Source organism: Dryas octopetala, chromosome 3 (genome assembly GCF_963921425.1).
Source record: "Dryas octopetala chromosome 3, drDryOcto1.1, whole genome shotgun sequence".
Taxonomy (NCBI): Eukaryota; Viridiplantae; Streptophyta; class Magnoliopsida; order Rosales; family Rosaceae; genus Dryas; species Dryas octopetala.
In genome coordinates this window covers 14,004,685-14,023,317 of record NC_141368.1, presented here as the reverse complement: position 1 = coordinate 14,023,317, position 18,633 = coordinate 14,004,685, and the positions used below count along the sequence as shown (strand labels likewise).

At 32.2% G+C, this 18,633-nt stretch overlaps 1 pseudogene; it reads left to right on the top strand.

Annotated features, from left to right (window-relative positions):
• The first annotated feature begins 9,395 nt into the window (after positions 1-9,395).
• On the top strand, positions 9,396-10,528 carry LOC147291164 (F-box/kelch-repeat protein SKIP25 pseudogene; annotated as a pseudogene).
• The last annotated feature ends 8,105 nt before the right edge of the window (positions 10,529-18,633 follow it).

Here is an 18,633-nt window from a genome sequence, read left to right as displayed (position 1 = left end):
TAGTTGGTATAAATATATTGTTTCTAAAACTTTAAAAAATTCAAGAGCACTCATTACACTCGCTCAATTTATTTATCAAATTTTGTTCACAAAATAATATAACTAAAATTTGGCGAACAAAATTAATGGGAGTCATTGCTTCACTTAGCAAGGAGCTTGGGTCTTCTATCTCATGAGAGAATGAAAAAACTCTTGCATATATATCGACAATAAATACCATGTTTCTTTTGTAATAAGACAAATATATAGAATGTTTTTCTCACAATTCTGTCTCATTATGTTACCGGCTATTATGTGAGATGTTATATATCACGTTTATCTCAAAATAAAACGAATGAATACATACGATGTCTTTGTCACAATAATATCTCCAAATTAATTTTTTGACCAATTATTATTCTCCAAAGGAGTTGCATAATTAGTAAGAGGAAGGAATAATACAACCTTTAGGACTCGGGGATGTTAGTTTTGCTCTTATTCTAAAAATTCTACCAAGAATGTGCCAGCCATTTAGGATTGACAAAGGCCTTGTATCCATCAGACCAGTTGATGTTGTTTTCATGTACTCGTTTTCTCTTATATCTTTAACTTTTGGAATAATTTGGTATTGAGTAATGATAGACATGTAATTTTTAATAAGGATCCTTCTACCTTGTTGTACATGGATTCTTCTTCTAAGTAATTCTTTCTTGTGTATTAAGTTTAGGATTCACTTTTTTTTGTTTGATTTTACCATATACTTGTATAAGTACATCAATAAACATAAACCTCAATATGTATGAGGATTCCACTTTTTTCTAAAATCTATTATGGTACGAGAGCTTTTTGTTTAACGCGCGACACTATTTTTCAAACCCTATTTGTCTTTTTCTTTGCCACAAATTACTCAATTCTACACGAATTCTTTTTTCCTCTAGTTGACTTCCTCTCTCTCTCTCTCTCTGCATATAGTTATGGTTTATCTTATAGTACTAGGCTACTACTACTACTGCTGCTTCTCAATTAGTGTTCCTAATTCTCACTATTCAGCTTGAACGCAACAATTATTATCTATGGCTTGCCTAAACTACTCCTCTCTTGAAAGTCGTAATCTTTTGTCACTGGCAAAGACAAGTGTCCCAATGCTTTTGTTAAGCATTCTAATACTGGTAAATTTACCGATGTTGTTGATCCTAAATATGATGAATGAATTCAAACTGATCAGATGGTGCTAACATATCCAAATTCAAACTGGCAATATATTAAAATGTAAAAGAAAATTATATATATATATAATGTATTGATTTATTCCAAATGGCTACAAAACAACCATTTAAACTGTAAACCCATTAAACAACCATAATATATTCCAAATGGCTACAACATCAATACATATATTAAAACTAAAACTTTTAGTTTGAAATAAACATTTAGCAATAACATGCAACTCTTAGCTAGCTAGACTTAACAATTGATCAATTGAAGACGGTTAATTTATATTCACCAGCATGTTTTGGTGCACTCTCTGCTAAAATTAATAAGTTAGAGAAGAAGAAATTAAAAGAATAAATCATAAAACTAAGTCTTATAAGTTATATATGAGAACCGACTAACTTAGACTAGAAACATCTGATCTAACCAACGTACTAACAGAAAAACGCCAGCGCACTTACTTAACAGCCTAACTAATTGCAATTAATCTAAATAATTATAACTAATCAGATATGCACTCTCTATGTTAATTAATTTCTTCCAATATCTCACATTTTTAAGTGAAAATGATTATTTTGTCTTTTAAAATGTATTTCTATTATCGAGACTGAAAAAAATTGATGTTAATATATATATGCTGAAATCACATGAAAAATTGGTGTTCATACTAAATTTATTGGGATGCCAATGAGATATGTATGCTCTATATATAGGATGTGTAACAAGTTAATGGTTTTAGCCACGATCATCTTGTGAGTATTGATGAAGACAAAATGTTTTGCAAATGTGATGTTTTTGGTAGGCCCATAGATCTAAGTATGAAAAGCTTCATGTTAAAAACTTAGACAGATGCATCTCACATTCTCACCTAAATGAAAAAGGGGGCAATTATATGTTAACTACGTTGATCATATAAAAAGTAAGAGGAAATTACAAATTTGGTTACTTATTTTATACTTAGTTTAATTTTAGTCCACAATTTTTATTAAGTTATAATTTTAAATCCTTTTAGTTGTGTTTTCTTCAATTATAATTGAAGTATAAGTTATATTTCATCATTTTTTAGTCATAGTAACCAATTTGAAATATTAGAATCAAAGAAAATTGAAGTTTGATGAAGTTTGAAAAATCTGAAAAAATTAATAATTTCGAGTACCGTACTTTGGAGCCAATTATCTTGAGTTTTAGAACTCTATTTTGAATGATCTTTATATGGTTGTTAAGAAGAGATGTATAGTTTTAAAACAAGTATATGTTTGCTGAATTTGACTGAGATTGGATAAGGTAAAAGACGAGATAAATTTCAGAAAACAAATCTAGATCTTTATTAAACAAGTACAACAATTAGTGGACAAAACAGAACTTAAAAAAGATCGTGGACCAAAATTGAACTATGTATAAAATAAGTGGACCAAATCTATAATTTCCTCTAAAAAGTAATTATTTGCAAAAATTTCATTTAAATATACTTTCAGGACTATCAATATAATTGAGAAAAGTTTCTGTTCTTATTTATATGAGTGCAAATTTGCTCACCATCTCTAAAAGTGGTGAACATCACCACTTTATCTATAGGGAAACATGTGTTCTCTAAACTAACTCTAATTAATAATTTTAAATTAATAAATTCTGATATAATAATGAGGTGAGAGAAAATCATTTTCTTCCAAAACTTACCTGCCTTTTTCAATTCTCACGCTCTTTTTCCCCTTTATTTTATTTTCTTGATTTTGCTTCTTGTTTTTTTGTTCTTCTCTTTTATTCTTGTATGCACTTTTTTCTTTACACTACACTCTTTCGTCACATTACCCTATTACACCATTTTTTTATTTATTCACCCTGCACTATCTTTCATCACACATTTGAAAGAAATTTTCAGAACTTTTTATACTCATTATTCCAATTGAAGACCTCTTTTGAGCATGTAACAATTGAAGACCTCATTTTTATACTTATTATTTCAGAATTTATTTTAAGCTAATTGTTCATTCAAAATTATAATGCAATAAATTGTTTTAGTCTGCTTTATATTCTTAATTTTGAATGAAAAAACTACATGAGGTCTCCATAGGCTTCTTACATGAAGCCCAATATATCATAATTTTACAAAACACATAATACTACCGACCCAAAAACATTGTTGTTGCAATGCAACACAACTATGCTAAAGTTAACATATCGGAAATCATGTGTAAAGGACATTTACAACTCTTCTCTTCAAACACTGCATCAAATTGAGCCTGAAAAATTTAACTGACGAGATAATCCTTGAGTTGTTGGTTGAGTGCTTGTACTTGCCTATCAAATTTATGATCACATATTTATTAATCAGTTAATCAAATTAATTAATTTCGGCCAAAAGAAAAATCAAATTAATTAATATTTGAAATAAACTAGTAGGGAACAAGGTAGACGACCAAACTTGTTTTTCTTGAAGAAGATGAAAGTTGAAAAGACATAGGGTGTCAAACAAGAAATAAAAGAAAAGATTTATTAAAAAAAAAGGAAAATAAAATAAAGGGGAGAGAGAGCGTGAGAATTGAAAAAGGCAAGTAAGTTTTGGAAGAAAGAGATTTTCTCTCACCTCATTATTATATCAGAATTTATTAATTCAAAATTGTTAACTAGAGTTAATTTAGAGGATACATGTCACCCTATAAATAAAGTGGTAATGTTCATCACTTTTAGAGGTGGTGAGCAAATTTGCACTCTTATATATATATATATCTATATAGATCTCTTCTAGAACTAGTTATTTCTTAGTTATGTTTATTAATGTGTATTTATATGGTCATCAAGATTAACTATTATTAGTGAGTGTACAAGTTTGATGTGCACTAGATACATTTTGTTTTGTAATTTGTATTTGATGCTATTGCCAACGGATTGCATGCAAAGAGTATTCTAGCTCATCATGGCAACGAAAGCAAGAACTAGATTGTTGCATCTGTCATTGCAAAAAAATTGTAAAAATGATAATGAGAATTTTGGTGTTACACGCTTCACTAAAATGTAATTACTTAAAAAATCCTATCTTGATACAATTTTTTAATAAAAAATTCTAAGGTCCGGAAAAGTATAAAATTAAATAATGAGGTAAAAAGTGAAAAAGAAAAACAGCATTTATAAATTATCAAGGAACCTATTCTCCTCTTCACTTTCTCTCTCTCAATTGTGACAGTTACTATATATGCAATTATGTATATATATAACAGTAACTATTTAATTGACATGTTTCATGTTTCGCTTGTGTGAAGATGCTAGTAGTACTCTCTTTTTTTGTGTAACTAATAAAGAATTAGACATAATAACTTGGAATGGTTCTAGCATGAAGGATCAGTATTGATACAGCCTATATATAAACAGGGAGTGTGTGACCGGTGGACTTATATCACTTTTTGAGTGTGGGCAGTATTAAATAGAGCTATTTACATGTTGGTTCAATTTTCTCTTTTTTCTTAGATTAATACCCAATATTTTTTAATTATTTATTGATGTCCAAAAATATTGTCTAAATATTTTTAATTTTAAAAATATCTAATATTTAAATCTTAATATTATAAATTAGCATATTATCATATTATCCTAAAATTAATTGTGAGATTTAAATTATTAATCTAATAAAAATGCATCAACCCAAAAAATAGAAAATAATCAAATAAGAAAAAAAATTCTTTATGGGTACATTTCAATTGTACTAATTGATTAATGGTTTGTTGGCGTTTATGTTATGATTTAGCTTTAGAATTTTGAGCTTATTCCACCAAGCCCATTTGATATTCTAGCTAGGAGGGGATGAGGTGAAAAAATCGATGAGGATTTATCCTTAAAACTCGAGGAAGGAAGCAGCTTGGCCGAGCGATTGGCTGCGAAAACCGAGTATTCGAATCAGGTGCGCATATTCGTTGATGCACACCTAATTGAATATTTATATATATATATATATATATATACCAACCCAGGTATTGGTACAATTGAAATGTACCAATATATATATATATATAAACCTAGGTATTGGTACAATTAAAATGTACCTATATATATATATATTTTTTAACTTGTTTGATTATTTTTTATTTTGTGGGTTAATGCATTTTTGTTATATTTATATAATTTAAACGGATATTATCTTTTATTATTTTAAATTATAAAACATAAAAACTAGATAATCTTGAATGTTTTAATTTAAAAATGTAAAATTAAAAAATATCCTAACAGATATTGTCTTTCATAATTTTTAAAATTAATTCATATTAAATTTTAATTTTAAGAGAAAATGTGAGTCAAAATTTTTAAAAAGTCTATTTTTTGGATCTTAGCCTAAAACATTGAATTTAAGTACAAATTTAAATTTCTATATAATTTTAGTTCGAATGACTCTTTAAAATTGGACTACTTATAATTAATAGTATTAAATATCAGCAGAACAAAGTAGGAATGACTTGTATGAATACAAAGCCCAACATTGTAGAGCTAGCAATCCAACAACTTTTCATATTATTATGCTTTGTACGTTTTCATATGCCACCTTTCTCAATTTAATTATGACAAAAAAGAGAGAAATCCATTATTCAAATTATCCAAAAAAAAAAAAAAAAAGCATTCAAAACCTTTCCTATTCACCAGTCACCAGTCACCGGCCACCAATTAATCAATGGGGGGGTATTCAGACCACCCAAAAATGCTGAGTTCACCACCCCATTGATTTTTTATCCCTTTTTGCCCATTTTGCCCCTACATAAAAAAAAAAAACTCAACCCTCCAATTTGGCCGACCACCCCTCCTAGCCCTCCCCGCCGCTGGCGCGACCCACCCAGCCCTCCCCGCCGCCCGATCTCCCTTTTCTCTCTCTCTTCTCTCTCTCTGCCATCTTCTCTCTCTCCCCTCTGTCTGCCTCCCTCCCTCACGCCGGCCACCCATGGTGGTCCGGTGAGGGAGGGAGGCAGACAGAGGGGAGAGAGAGAAGATGGCAGAGAGAGGGAAGAGAGAGAGAAGAGAGATCGGGCCAGGGGGAGGGCTGGGTGGGTCACGCCGGCGGCAGGGAGGGCTGAGAAGGGTGGCCGGCCAAAATTGGAGGGGTGAGTTTTTTTTTATGTAGGGGTAAAATGGGCAAAAAAGAATAAAAAATTAATAGGCGGTGAACTCAGCATTTTTGGATGGTCTGAATAGCCCCATTAATCAATTATACATTCAAGCCCTTTCATTCATTAATTTCAGCCTTTTGGTGACGCGACCCGCTTTAAAGATCGTGCTCAGAGTTGCTTTGCTGGTGAAAACCTTTTAGAAAGTTTGATGAGCTCTGTGTATTTATTGCTTCTAACTACTCTCTCCAGAACTTTGTAAATTTATCATGCTTGTACTCTTTTCAACTACTCCCTTTCTCTATTTATGATTTTGGTCGTTCCTTTTACTTTTCAATCTTTCCCTCAACTAAAATCCATTCAAAACTTTTCATGTCCCCCACAAATTATGTAAGTTCACTCATTCAACCTTTGGGTGGCACAACAAGCTTTAAATAGATCATAAATATATAGCTTGTGATGTTAGATGTTAGACAATCATACACCCTCCTAAATATATTTTATTATAAAATGAAATGAGTCGGCAATGCATATGAATTAGCTAACATCATCTCTCATATGGAATCTCACATAAACAAACAAAAGAAATGCATATAGAAAGATATATTAGTGCAACTGTATATATACTTTACAAACCTACAAAGAAATGGATCTTAGGATCAACTTGGAGGTTTCGGCCTCCCGCAAATAAGATTTTGACATTCTAGATAATAACTACTAGATTATATATCTAAAATTTTTGAGTTATTAAGAAATAAGTTAATAATTATGATTTGAATCATTTTAACCGATCATCTAGTGTATATATTATCTTTCTAATACAAGTGAGACTTAATCACATGTAGGATTCATATGAGTGAGTTCTATTAAATCATATGATCAATTCCAGCACTCGAGTTTGAGTTTTTAGTTCAACCTTTAGAGCCAGGTAGAAAAAGAGTAAAATTCTTTGTGAATTCTCTGGGTCCGGTGTATATTGTCTGTCTTAATTGGCCTAATAGATTAGTCTAATGTGTGAAAGATAACCCAAGACACACTCAGTCACAAAAAAAAAAAAAAAAAAAAACCAAATCATATGATCAATTAAAAGAATCCAAATAGTTGTACTCTTATGAAGCTATCGCACCATTGAAAACTTGGCTCGGATCAATGTAGATATGTATTGATTCACTGATCAGCAAAAGCTGGAGTTTGGACCTGTCTCACAAGAAAGTTGCACAAGACGAAGGAAAGCAATAAAAGCTTACTCAGGATTCAGGACTGCTAATCTTGTCTTTATTATGAACTACGTTACTCGAGAAAGAATGATATACATCACAGTTTGAAATATATTATATGAACTAGCGTAATCGAGAAGGAAAACAAATACGTTGAAAACGACATATGAACTAAAGATACATCATACATGTGAAGCCTTTTTCCATCCAAAATCGCTGGCAGATTCTCCCTGAAAGAATTTCTATAATAAAGACCACGTTTGCACTTAGAAGTGAAATCAATGGATCGCCAAGAATCATGTGTGGATTATCAAACAAACAAAAAATGTAAAGAATCATCCAGTATACAATATACAACTTTTTAACAAAATATCTATTCTGCCAATATATATAGCCAAAACTTTATGTCAACTTTTTTTATATTATTCGACTATTTTTATTCTAACTATGAAAATTTTACGTCATTTCAATTTATATCTTAACTTTTAAGTTTAGTTATTATGTTGTTAAACTAATTTATAGCCTGCCCGGTACTAACAACTTTTTTTTATTTTATTTACAAACTCAATTGTAATTACATGAGAATGATAACTATTTAACTGAATTACAGTCACACTTAATTTCATTTGTTGTTTTTGAGTATTTGAATTCTAGGTTAAAGTTCAAATTTTATTTGTTATTTTTTATTATCTGAATTATGGGTTAAGGCTTTAGATTTTATTATTTAGCCTTTAGGTTTTAGGGTTTCAACTTTTAAGCTTAAAATCTTAAATCTTAAATCTTAAACCCTTATAATCTTAAGGATTTTTTACACTAATACTACGCGTACTATTAGGCATGTGTGCATTTACCACTCAGAAAAAATTAATTTTGGTTATTTACCAATATGGCACATACGTCACATTTTGTTAATTTTTCTATTAATTTCAAGGGTATTTCAGTTTATCGATATAATAGGGTATTTAAAAAAGCTAAAAATCAAATTAAAAATTAAAAAAAAAACATTAAAATTAAATAAAAATTTAAGACCAGAAAAAAATGCACAGCCCCCACCCCACCCGATTGCATTGCCCTACTCGACCCAGTCACTCTTTCCGGTGCCGGCAACTGGGCACCCACCATCGGCGGCCCCCAAAATTGACAGATCGACCTATGTTTTTCTCTGTTTGCTAATTGGGCCTCTTGAATTTTGATGATGTTTTTTCTGTATTTTGTTTGTTGTTCTTTTTTTTTTTTTTTTCTTGAATGAGTTTCTTTTATTCTGTTGTGATTTCTTTTAAAGTCTATGAATTAGAGATTTTGATTTTTTTGCTTGTGAAATTACTTGGGGAAGTTTGTATTTTGATTGGAGAGTTGGGGCTGTAGTGCTTTTGTAGTATGAATTTTGGAATCTATGGTTTGCTTAATTTGTTTGTAGAACAGCATCTTGATCTGGGTTAGGAGTGTGTAAAATTATATATTGGAGATTATTAATATACCAATAACTGTTCAGTGATCCATAGAATAACTCATGAGTGAGCCGTAGAGCAAGTCGATCGATTAATGACAATAAAATCTTCGACAAGAATTTAATTAGACCAAATTAAAACTAATTCAATCCAAATTTTCATTACACAATATACTACTTTACACATGTATACAGCTATATATATATATTTTTTAACGAACTATCTATACAGATATATAGTTTTTTAAAGAAAAATCTATACATGTATATCATATCATATATATACACACATGATCCACTAAAGACTTCACCGATAGGAAAAGTGAACCCGGCCACAGAGCATAAAAGGGAAAGATGCATCAAAAGGTAGCCATGGAAGAAAATATACTAGAAATTAAGAGTAGTAGTACTACTTCTCACACCAAGCAATGCTTGAGTCTCAATACACCTATGGTAGCCATGGAAGCCATACTGAAACACAAGAAGCAGTACAAGAAGCACACGCACACTCTTCCTATGATGAGACTTTGTTATTGCCGGGCTTACCAAACCACCTTGCACGCCTCTGCCTTGCAGGAGTCAACCCTTCAATCCTCTACTCTGTTTGTCGCTCATGGAGGAACCTCATCTACTCCCCTTCCTTCCCTCCTTTCTTCTCTCTCTATGCCCTTCTCTCCCATCACAACAACAACAACAAAAACAACCTCGATTCCATTGTGTTCTCTTCATTTGACCCCATCTCAAATTCATGGACACCCCTCCCTCCTCCTCCTCCCTACAACCCTCCTCTCCAACTTCTCCACCACCACCCATCATTCCTCTCTCGAAAACTCCCCATCCAATCCACAACCGTCTCCGGCCACCTTGTCCTCATTGCCGCCACCACCACCACCGCCACTCACCACTTCCTCCCAGCACTCTCCCACCCACTAGTCTTCCAAACATTGTCCAACCAATGGCTCCTCGGCCCGCCACTCTCTCAGCCCCGCCGCTGGTGCGCGGCGGGCTCGGTTGGTGGGTCGATGTACGTGGCAAGTGGGTTCGGGTCAAACTACCGAGGGGATGTGGCGAGGTCAATGGAGGAGTGGGACATAAAGAGGGAGGGTTTGGAGTGGAGATGGGATAAGAAGGCAGGGCTTAAGAATGTGAGGTTTAGTAGAGAAGCTGTGGAGGCAGTTGGGTATAGAGGGAAGCTTTGCATGGTGAGTGTGAACGAAGGGGCTGTTTATAATGTTGAAAGGGACAGATGGGAGGACATGCCTCAAGGAATGCTTGAAGGGTGGAATGGACCAGCAGCCACCATGGATGAGAGTGTCATGTATTTGGTGGATGAGAGAAAAGGAGTGTTGAAAAGGTATGATGATGAGAGGGATTGTTGGGAAAAAGTGATGGAGTCGATGGTGTTGAGAGAGGCTGAGCAAATTTGTGCTGGGAAGGGGAGACTTTGTGTAGTTTGTGCTAATGGACAGAGGATTGCGGTGGTGGATGTCGTGGCGGCACCGCCGAGGGTTTGGGTGGTGGAGCCGCCGCGGATGTTGCAAGTTGTGGCGGTACATGTATTGCCTAGGATGAGTAGGCCGGATTGGTCTTGAATTATTGGTTCAATTTCTTTTAATTTTTTTTTTCCTAACTATAAATTAAAGGTGTTCATTCAATTTCGTTCTAGGTAAATTAGTGTACTTCGGTTCAATAATTCTTTTTTTTTAATTATTATTATTATTAGAGAGAGGAGGAATCAAATTTAGATACAGAGTGGATAATTTCATGACATTTCTAATCGGACTAACAAATAATTGAGTCGGTTTAATAATTCGATGATTTGTGCCATGGCTATAAGAATCCTTATATATGTGTGTGAATTTTTTTTTTATTATTCTTTTTTCTATTCACTTGCCACAAGTAGTTTTAGATTATTTGGGAGGACCAGACCAACAAAAAACAAAAATAATTATGCACTCCTTTATTATATTTTTTATTTCAATGTTTTCATATCATCACTTAACGGATGATATTGAAAAAGGAAACCAAGACCACATTGTGAATCCAAGTAAATAAACCTTGGAGTGCAAACTGTAATTTTCTCTTGATGTTATTATTATTTTTTCTTCAATTTTAGAACTTACAATGCATACCTAGCTTATTCGCACAAGTTCTTGTTGATGCCCTATTTCAGTTCATCATCTTTATTAGCCTGCATCCCTGCACCATAACGATACTGCCACATGTAACCCAAGTTCCAAATTACACTTTTTTAAACTGCATACTCAGGGATGGCAACAGAGCAGGTTCATGTCGGGTTTGCCAATACCATACTCGCCCCGCCGGGTAATCGAGTCTCCATAGGGTGTTCGGAGTCCCTGTTATTTATTTAAAAACAAATTTATTAATAACATACCAAATCAACATAAATACATAATATGGTATAGATTAAATACATTAAAATTCATTATATTACAATATAACAATACTAAATCATAAAAAGAACACTATTAAATTTGAAAGACAACAAAAATTAAGATAAGACATTAAAATATAATTATATAATATAATTTTTTTATTAAACGGGTATGCTGAGTTTTTATTAAACGGGTATACGAAGCGGGACATGGATAATATTACCATATCCGCTTAATTGGGGCAGGTCTTCGCGGGGATTTTTGGGGGCGGGGATCGAATTTGTCATCCCTACTGTAGACCTTCTTCCTCTATAAATACTGAAACCACACTTAGAAAACTTCACTTGCACGCACGAACACTAGCTTACGGAAAAATAATGTTAAGGGACAATTTTTGTTAGGCCAAATTATAATTTTGGTACATGTAGTTTGGATCAAATTTACTTTAGTATTTATAGTTTTAATTGTCTCAATTTTGGTGTTGTAGTTTATTAATTGCTTAATTTTGTGAGTTTTTTTACTTAAAAAGTCCAATTTACTTCGTCACATGTCTCTCATGTGTCTCTTACGTGTTCATTCCATCTAAGAAATTGTACTAGCTTAATTGTAAGGATAAATTTGACTTTTTAAGTTAAAAAAAATTTGTCGAAATTAAGCAATTCAAATACTTAATAAACTACGATACTAAAATTGAGATGACTGAAATTACAAGTAACAAAGTGAAACTAGACCAAAATCAACAAATACCAAAATCATAATTTAGCCTTTTTGTTATTGTGATCGGTAGCAACAATAGTATTAATGATCATGCCTACACTAGAGTTTCTACATTATATGGAGTCACAGAGGAAGATTTTGAGTAATGTATACTGCCAGACCAATTGAAGCATGGAATCAACCATCTGTTTATAAATACACAAATTGGGACACTTAGCATTACTGTTATACCTATAATGATTCTGACATGTTTTACTATACTAGTATCTACACAAATCATTGCATTAAAGGACAACAATTAGCAACGTAATTTTAGGGATCCATCACTCACGATCATCATATTTTGCTTTTGGGCCGGGTTTGTGGGAAGAACAAAGCCTTGTGGTTTTATGTATGTTACATATATTGCAGGATAGGCCGGGAAAGAGAATAAGGAGGGGTAGAGACCGTAGGGTGCATGAGAGTACTTGTATGTGAGGCCTAGAAGAGGAGAAATTATTTTGTATAACTAATAACGTACACAACTATGTAATAATACTAATCTATGTGTTATAATATGAGTGAATGTTATATATATTAATACTATACTCTACAAATATAAACATGTCATCCTATAATATCCTTACACGTTGGATTTGTTACACCATGTGGCTATATATTGGTTATACTTATATCTAATAATTTTTCTTAGAAGAGACTAGCAATCTTTATCAAATTCCAAGTATACGTGTATTGTGCAAGGGTGGACGTAGGTGCACAACATCTAGAGACTAAACTACAAACTAATTAGAAGTGGAAGCCACTAATTAAAATAGATAATAAAATCTAATAACATAATAATATATATTTGGTTGTCCTATAATCCCAAGAATATAGAAAAAAATTCAAAAATAAATTATGATGTGTCGTACGAATCTGCAACTTCATATAATAACACAAGTCCAAATTCAAATCCAACTGTTAGGTGAGGTTCTAAATTTAACATATCAAACTCTACTTTGATAAATAAATAGACTATTTATCAAATTTTAGATAAGCAAAATTCTCTAAATCTAATTGGTTAGCAAGTTATTACAAAACTAATCATCTTTTTTAGCCCAACACATGATGTAATTTTCATAATTTGACCGTTTATTTTTTAGGCCTCGTTCCAAAGATCATCTTTGTATAAAATCTTCAAAATTGGAAATCATTTAGACATTTGATTATAATAGCAACTATTTATATGGTTTTATCGAAAACAATGTATGTTTATTTATTTGATCACAATTAGATTACTAAATGATTTCTGATTTGGTTGGTTGTTTGCAATAATAATCTTTAAATTAGGGTCTAAAAATTGAAAGCTTCAAATTATGAGATTAATCATGTGGTGGACCCAAAATGGTGGTTAACTTCAGAGAGAGAGTCAAGGGGGCTGGGCAACTCAAGTCGTTCCATAGAGAATCTTAAGTCATTCCATAGAGAATCTCAAGTCGTTATTTGAAAATTTTAGTTCATAGCTCGAGATATTTTAAATGTTTGTACCTTTAATGCATTTCAAATTGCACCTAGTGACATCTCAAGTCATGTTTTGACACTTAGAAAGTCATACCCTAAAGTTTCTCAAGACATGCCTTAACGCTGAAGTCGTTCCTTAAGGTATCCTAAGTTGTTTTCTTGAAAATTTCGATCCGTAGCTCTAGGCATTTTAATTGTTTATACTCTTAATGTATTTCAAATTGTATTTAGTGACATCCCAAGTTATGTTTTGACGCTTTCAAAGTCATAACCTAGAGTTTCTCAAGTCGTTCCTTAGGGCATCCCAAGTCGTTCATTGAGAATTTTAGTTCATACCTCAAGGTATTTTAAATGTTTATACCCTTGATACATTTCAAATTTTAGCTATTGACATCCCAAGTCATGTTTTGACGCTTCCAAAATCATATACAAAAATTTCTCAAGTTGTTCCTTAAAGCATCCCAAGTCGTTCATTGAGAATTTCAGTTCATAACTTAAAGCATTTTAAATGTTTATTCCCTTAATTCATTTCAAATTATTCCTAGTGAAATCTTGAGTCATGTTTTGAGTTTTTTTACGCTTACAAAGTCATATTCTAGAGTTTCTTAAGTTGTTTGTGAGGGAATCTCAAGTCGTTTCTAAAAGCATCTCAAGTCGTTCTTTGATAATTTAATTTCGTAGCTTGAGGTATTTTAAATGTTTATACCCTTGATTCATTCCAAATTTTATCTAGTAATATCTCAAATCATGTTTTGATGCTTCCAAAGTCATACTCTAGGGTTTCTCAAGTCGTTCTTTAGGGAATTTCAACTCATTCCGTAAGGAATCTCAAGTTGCTTCTTAGGATATCCCAAGTCGTTCTTTGAGAATTTTAATTTGTAGCTCGAGGTATTTTAAATGTTTATACCCTTGATGCATTTCAAATTGTACCTTGTGACATCTCAAGTCATGTTTTGAAGCTTCTAAAGTCAAACCCAAGAGTTTCTTAAGTCATGTCTTAGGGTATCTAAAGTCGTTCCTTAGGGCATCTAAAGTCGTTCCTTAGGGCATCCTAAACTGTTTTCTTGAGAATTTCAATTTATAGCTTTAGAATTTTAATTGTTTTATACTATTGATGCATTTCAAATTGTACTTAGTAACATCCTAAGTCATGTTTTGACGATTCCAAAGTCATATCCTAGAGTTTCTCAAGTCGTTCCTTATGACATCCTAAGTCGTTCATTGAAAATTTTAGTTCGTAGCTCAAGGCATTTTAAATGTGTATACCTTTGATTTATTTCAAATTATAACTATTGACATCCTAAATCATGTTTTGACACTTCTAAAATCATATACAAGAATTTCTGAAGTCGTTCCTTAGAGCATCACAAGTCGTTTATTGAGAATTTCAGTTCATTGCTTGACACAATTTAAATGTTTATACCCTTAATGCATTTCAAATTATACCTACTGACATCTCAAGTCATATTTGACGCTTACAAAGTCATATCCTAGAGTTTCTCAAGTCATTCATGAAGGAATCTCAAGTCGTTCCTAAACGCATTTCGTTCCTTGAGAATTTAATTTCGTAGCTCGAGGTATTTTAAATGTTCATACCCTTGATCCATTTCAAATTATACTTAGTGACATTCCAAGTCATGTTTTGACACTTCCAAAATCATACTCTAAGGTTTCTCAAGTCGTTTCTTAGAGAATTTCAACTTTTTCCTTAGGGAATTTCAAGTCGTTCTTTAAGAATTTTAGTTTTTAGATCAAGGTATTTTAAATTTTTATACCTTTGATGCATTTCAAATTGTACCTAGTGACATCTCAAGTCATGTTTTGACGCTTCAAAAGTCATACGCTAGAGTTTCTCAAGTCAGCCTTAAGGCATCTGAAGTCATTCATTAAGGCATCCTAAGTTGTTTCCTTGAGAATTTCAATTTATAGCTCTAACATTTTAATTCTTTATACCCTTGATGTATTTCAAATTGTATTTAGTGACATCCCAAGTTATGTTTTGACGCTTCCAAAGTCATAATCTAGAGTTTTTCAAGTCGTTCCTTAGGGAATCTCAAGTCGTTCCTTAGGGCATCCCAAGTCCTTCATTGAGAATTTTAGTTCATAGCTCAAGGCATTTTAAATATTTATACCCTTGATGCATTTCAAATTTTAGCTATTGACATCTCAAGTCATGTTTTAACACTTCCAAAATCATATACAAGAATTTCTCAAGTCGTTCCTTAAAGCATCACAAGTTGTTCCTTAAGAATTTCAGTTCTTAGCTTGAAGCATTTTAAATATTTATACCCTTAATGCATTTCAAATTATATTTAGTGACATCACAAGTCATATTTTGATGCTTATAAAGTCATATCCTTGAGTTTCTCAAGTCGTACGTGAGGGAATCTCAGGTCGTTGCTTGATAATTTAATTTCGTAGCTCGAGGTATTTTAAATGTTTATACCCTTAATGCATTCCAAATTTTACTTAGTGACATCGTAAGTCATGTTTTGAAGCTTCCAAAGTTATACCCTAGGGTTTCTCAAATCGTTCTTTAGGGAATTTCAACTTATTTCATAGGGAATCTTAAGTCGTTCCTTAGGGTATCCCAAGTCATTCTTTGACAATTTTAGTTCGTAGTTTGAAGTATTTTAAATGTTAATACTCTTGATGTATTTCAAATTGTATCTAGTGACATCTCAAGTTATGTTTTGACGCTTCCAAAGTCATACCATAGAGTTTCTCAATTCATGCCTTAGAGCATCTAAAGTCGTTTTTTAGGGCATCTTAAATTTTTTCCTTAAGAATTTCAATTCATAACTCTATGCATTTTAATTATTTATACCCTTAATGCATTTTAAATTTTTCTTAGTAACATCCCAAGTCATGTTTTGACACTTTCAAAGTCATACCTTAGAGTTTTTTAAGTTGTTCCTTAGGGCATCTCAAGTCGTTCATTGAGAATTTTAGTTCATACCTCAAGGAATTTTAAAAATTTATACTCTTGATCCATTTCAAATTTTACTTAGTGACATCCCAAGTTATGTTTTGACGCTTCTAGAGTCATACTCTAGGGTTTCTCAAGTAATTCCTTAGGGAATTTCAACTCGTTCCTTAGGGAATCTCAAATCGTTCCTAAATGCATCTCAAGTCGTTCCTTGAGAATTTAATTTGGTAGCTGGAGGTATTATAAATGTTTATACCCTTGATCCATTCCAAATTGTACTTAGTGACATCTCAAGTCATGTTTGTATGCTTCCAAGGTCATACCATAGGGTTTCTCAAGTCGCTCCTTAGAGAATTTCAACTCATTCCATAGGGAATCTCAATTTGTTTCTTAGGGCATCCCAAGTCGTTCTTTGAGAATTTTAGTTCATAGATCGAGGTATTTTAAATGTTCATGCCCTTGATCTATTCCAAATTGCACCTAGTGACATCTCAAGTCATGTTTTTACGCTTCCAAAATCATACTCTAGGGTTTCTTAAGTCGTTTATTAGAGAATTTCAACTCGTTCTATAAGAAATCTTAAGTTGTTTCTTAGGGCATCTCAAATCGATCATTGAGAATTTTAGTTCGTATTAACTTGTTAACCAGTTATCTTTAGACCGCTTATGTCTAGTGAATTATGAGATTAATTATCTAATTGGTCTTGCTCTTTGGGCTTGGGCCTAGCTTGTTTTTTGTTTTGGAAAATTTTAGCTAAATGACTTCAACTATACTCCATGTCAGACATGAATTTCACTTTGTGTCAACTGAGAACTGAAACTTTCATTTTGTGTCAATTAAAGACTCGTTTTTGTTTTTTTTTTTTTTTTCAGTTTTTATCTCAACTTTGGTCTGACGTTGGACCCATCAAATCTCCACCAAATTCAGCAAACTTATACTAGGTTTAAAGCTATGCATTTTATCTTTACAACCATATAAAGATCACTCAAATTAGACATCTACAACTTTAGATAATCGGCCCTAAAGTAGGGTACCTAAAACTGTCCAATCAGACCTCTGGAAAAATATTTGAAAAATTGGACAGTTTCAGGTACTCTAATTTAGGGCGGATTATATAGAGTTGTAGAAGTCTGATTTGAATGATCTTTATATGATTGTAAAAAGAAGATGCATATCTTTAAAATCAGTATATTTTTTCAGAATTTGGTGGAGGTTTAATGAGTCCAACGTCAGGCCAAAGTTGAGATAAAAACTGAAAAAAATAGGATTCTTAATTGACACAAAATGAAAGTTTCAGTCTTCAGTTGACACAAAGTGAAATTCATGTCCTAAATAGAGATATGAGGAATAGTTGGAGTCCTTTAGCTAAAATTTTCCCTTTTTGTTTTGTATATGATGCTCGCTCTTTTAGGCTTAAAGTATTTTTCGACCAAAAAGAAAAGAAAAGCTAATATCATGAGGATACAAAAAAAGAATATTTCAAATTTACGCTGCATATTTCACCATAAGTTTTAGTTGTGTTGGCCTCAATTGTTGTGCTACATTTAATGACGAATGTTATGGCACCAAACTCATCTTAGATGGTTATGACACTTCTTTCTTTAAACAATATTGCGTTTGCCTGCTTTAACCGCCTTTGGCACCTTAAAAAGCTCAATTAATTAATATAATTAATTAAGTTGATATATCAGTTATATTAAGGTTAAATAGTTTTTAGTAAGGACATCCTTACTTAAAAAGTTCCCTCTATATACTATATATCTACATATATAGAGGACCACTTTAAAGATAACTGGTTAGCACATTAATAAGAAGCTAATCACTCTTTGGGCTCACCATATAACATATCTCATAATCTGAAATGCCAATTTTTAAGGTCATACTTCAAAAATCATAAATACAAAAAATCAATTAAATAAGAAATCATTTAGGGCCTATTTGGCATTGCTTCTTAAAAAGTGCTTATGATCAGTAGTACATTTGTCGGATTCGCTTATGTTAAGAAGTACATACAAATTTGCATAAAAATTTTAAGTGCTCCATGCAAAAGCATTTGGAAGTGCTTCCTGAGGAAGCATCTGATAGGTACTTATAAAAAAACCATTTAAAAGTGTTTTTAAAATACAGAAACACTTTTATTTATTTATGCCAAGCA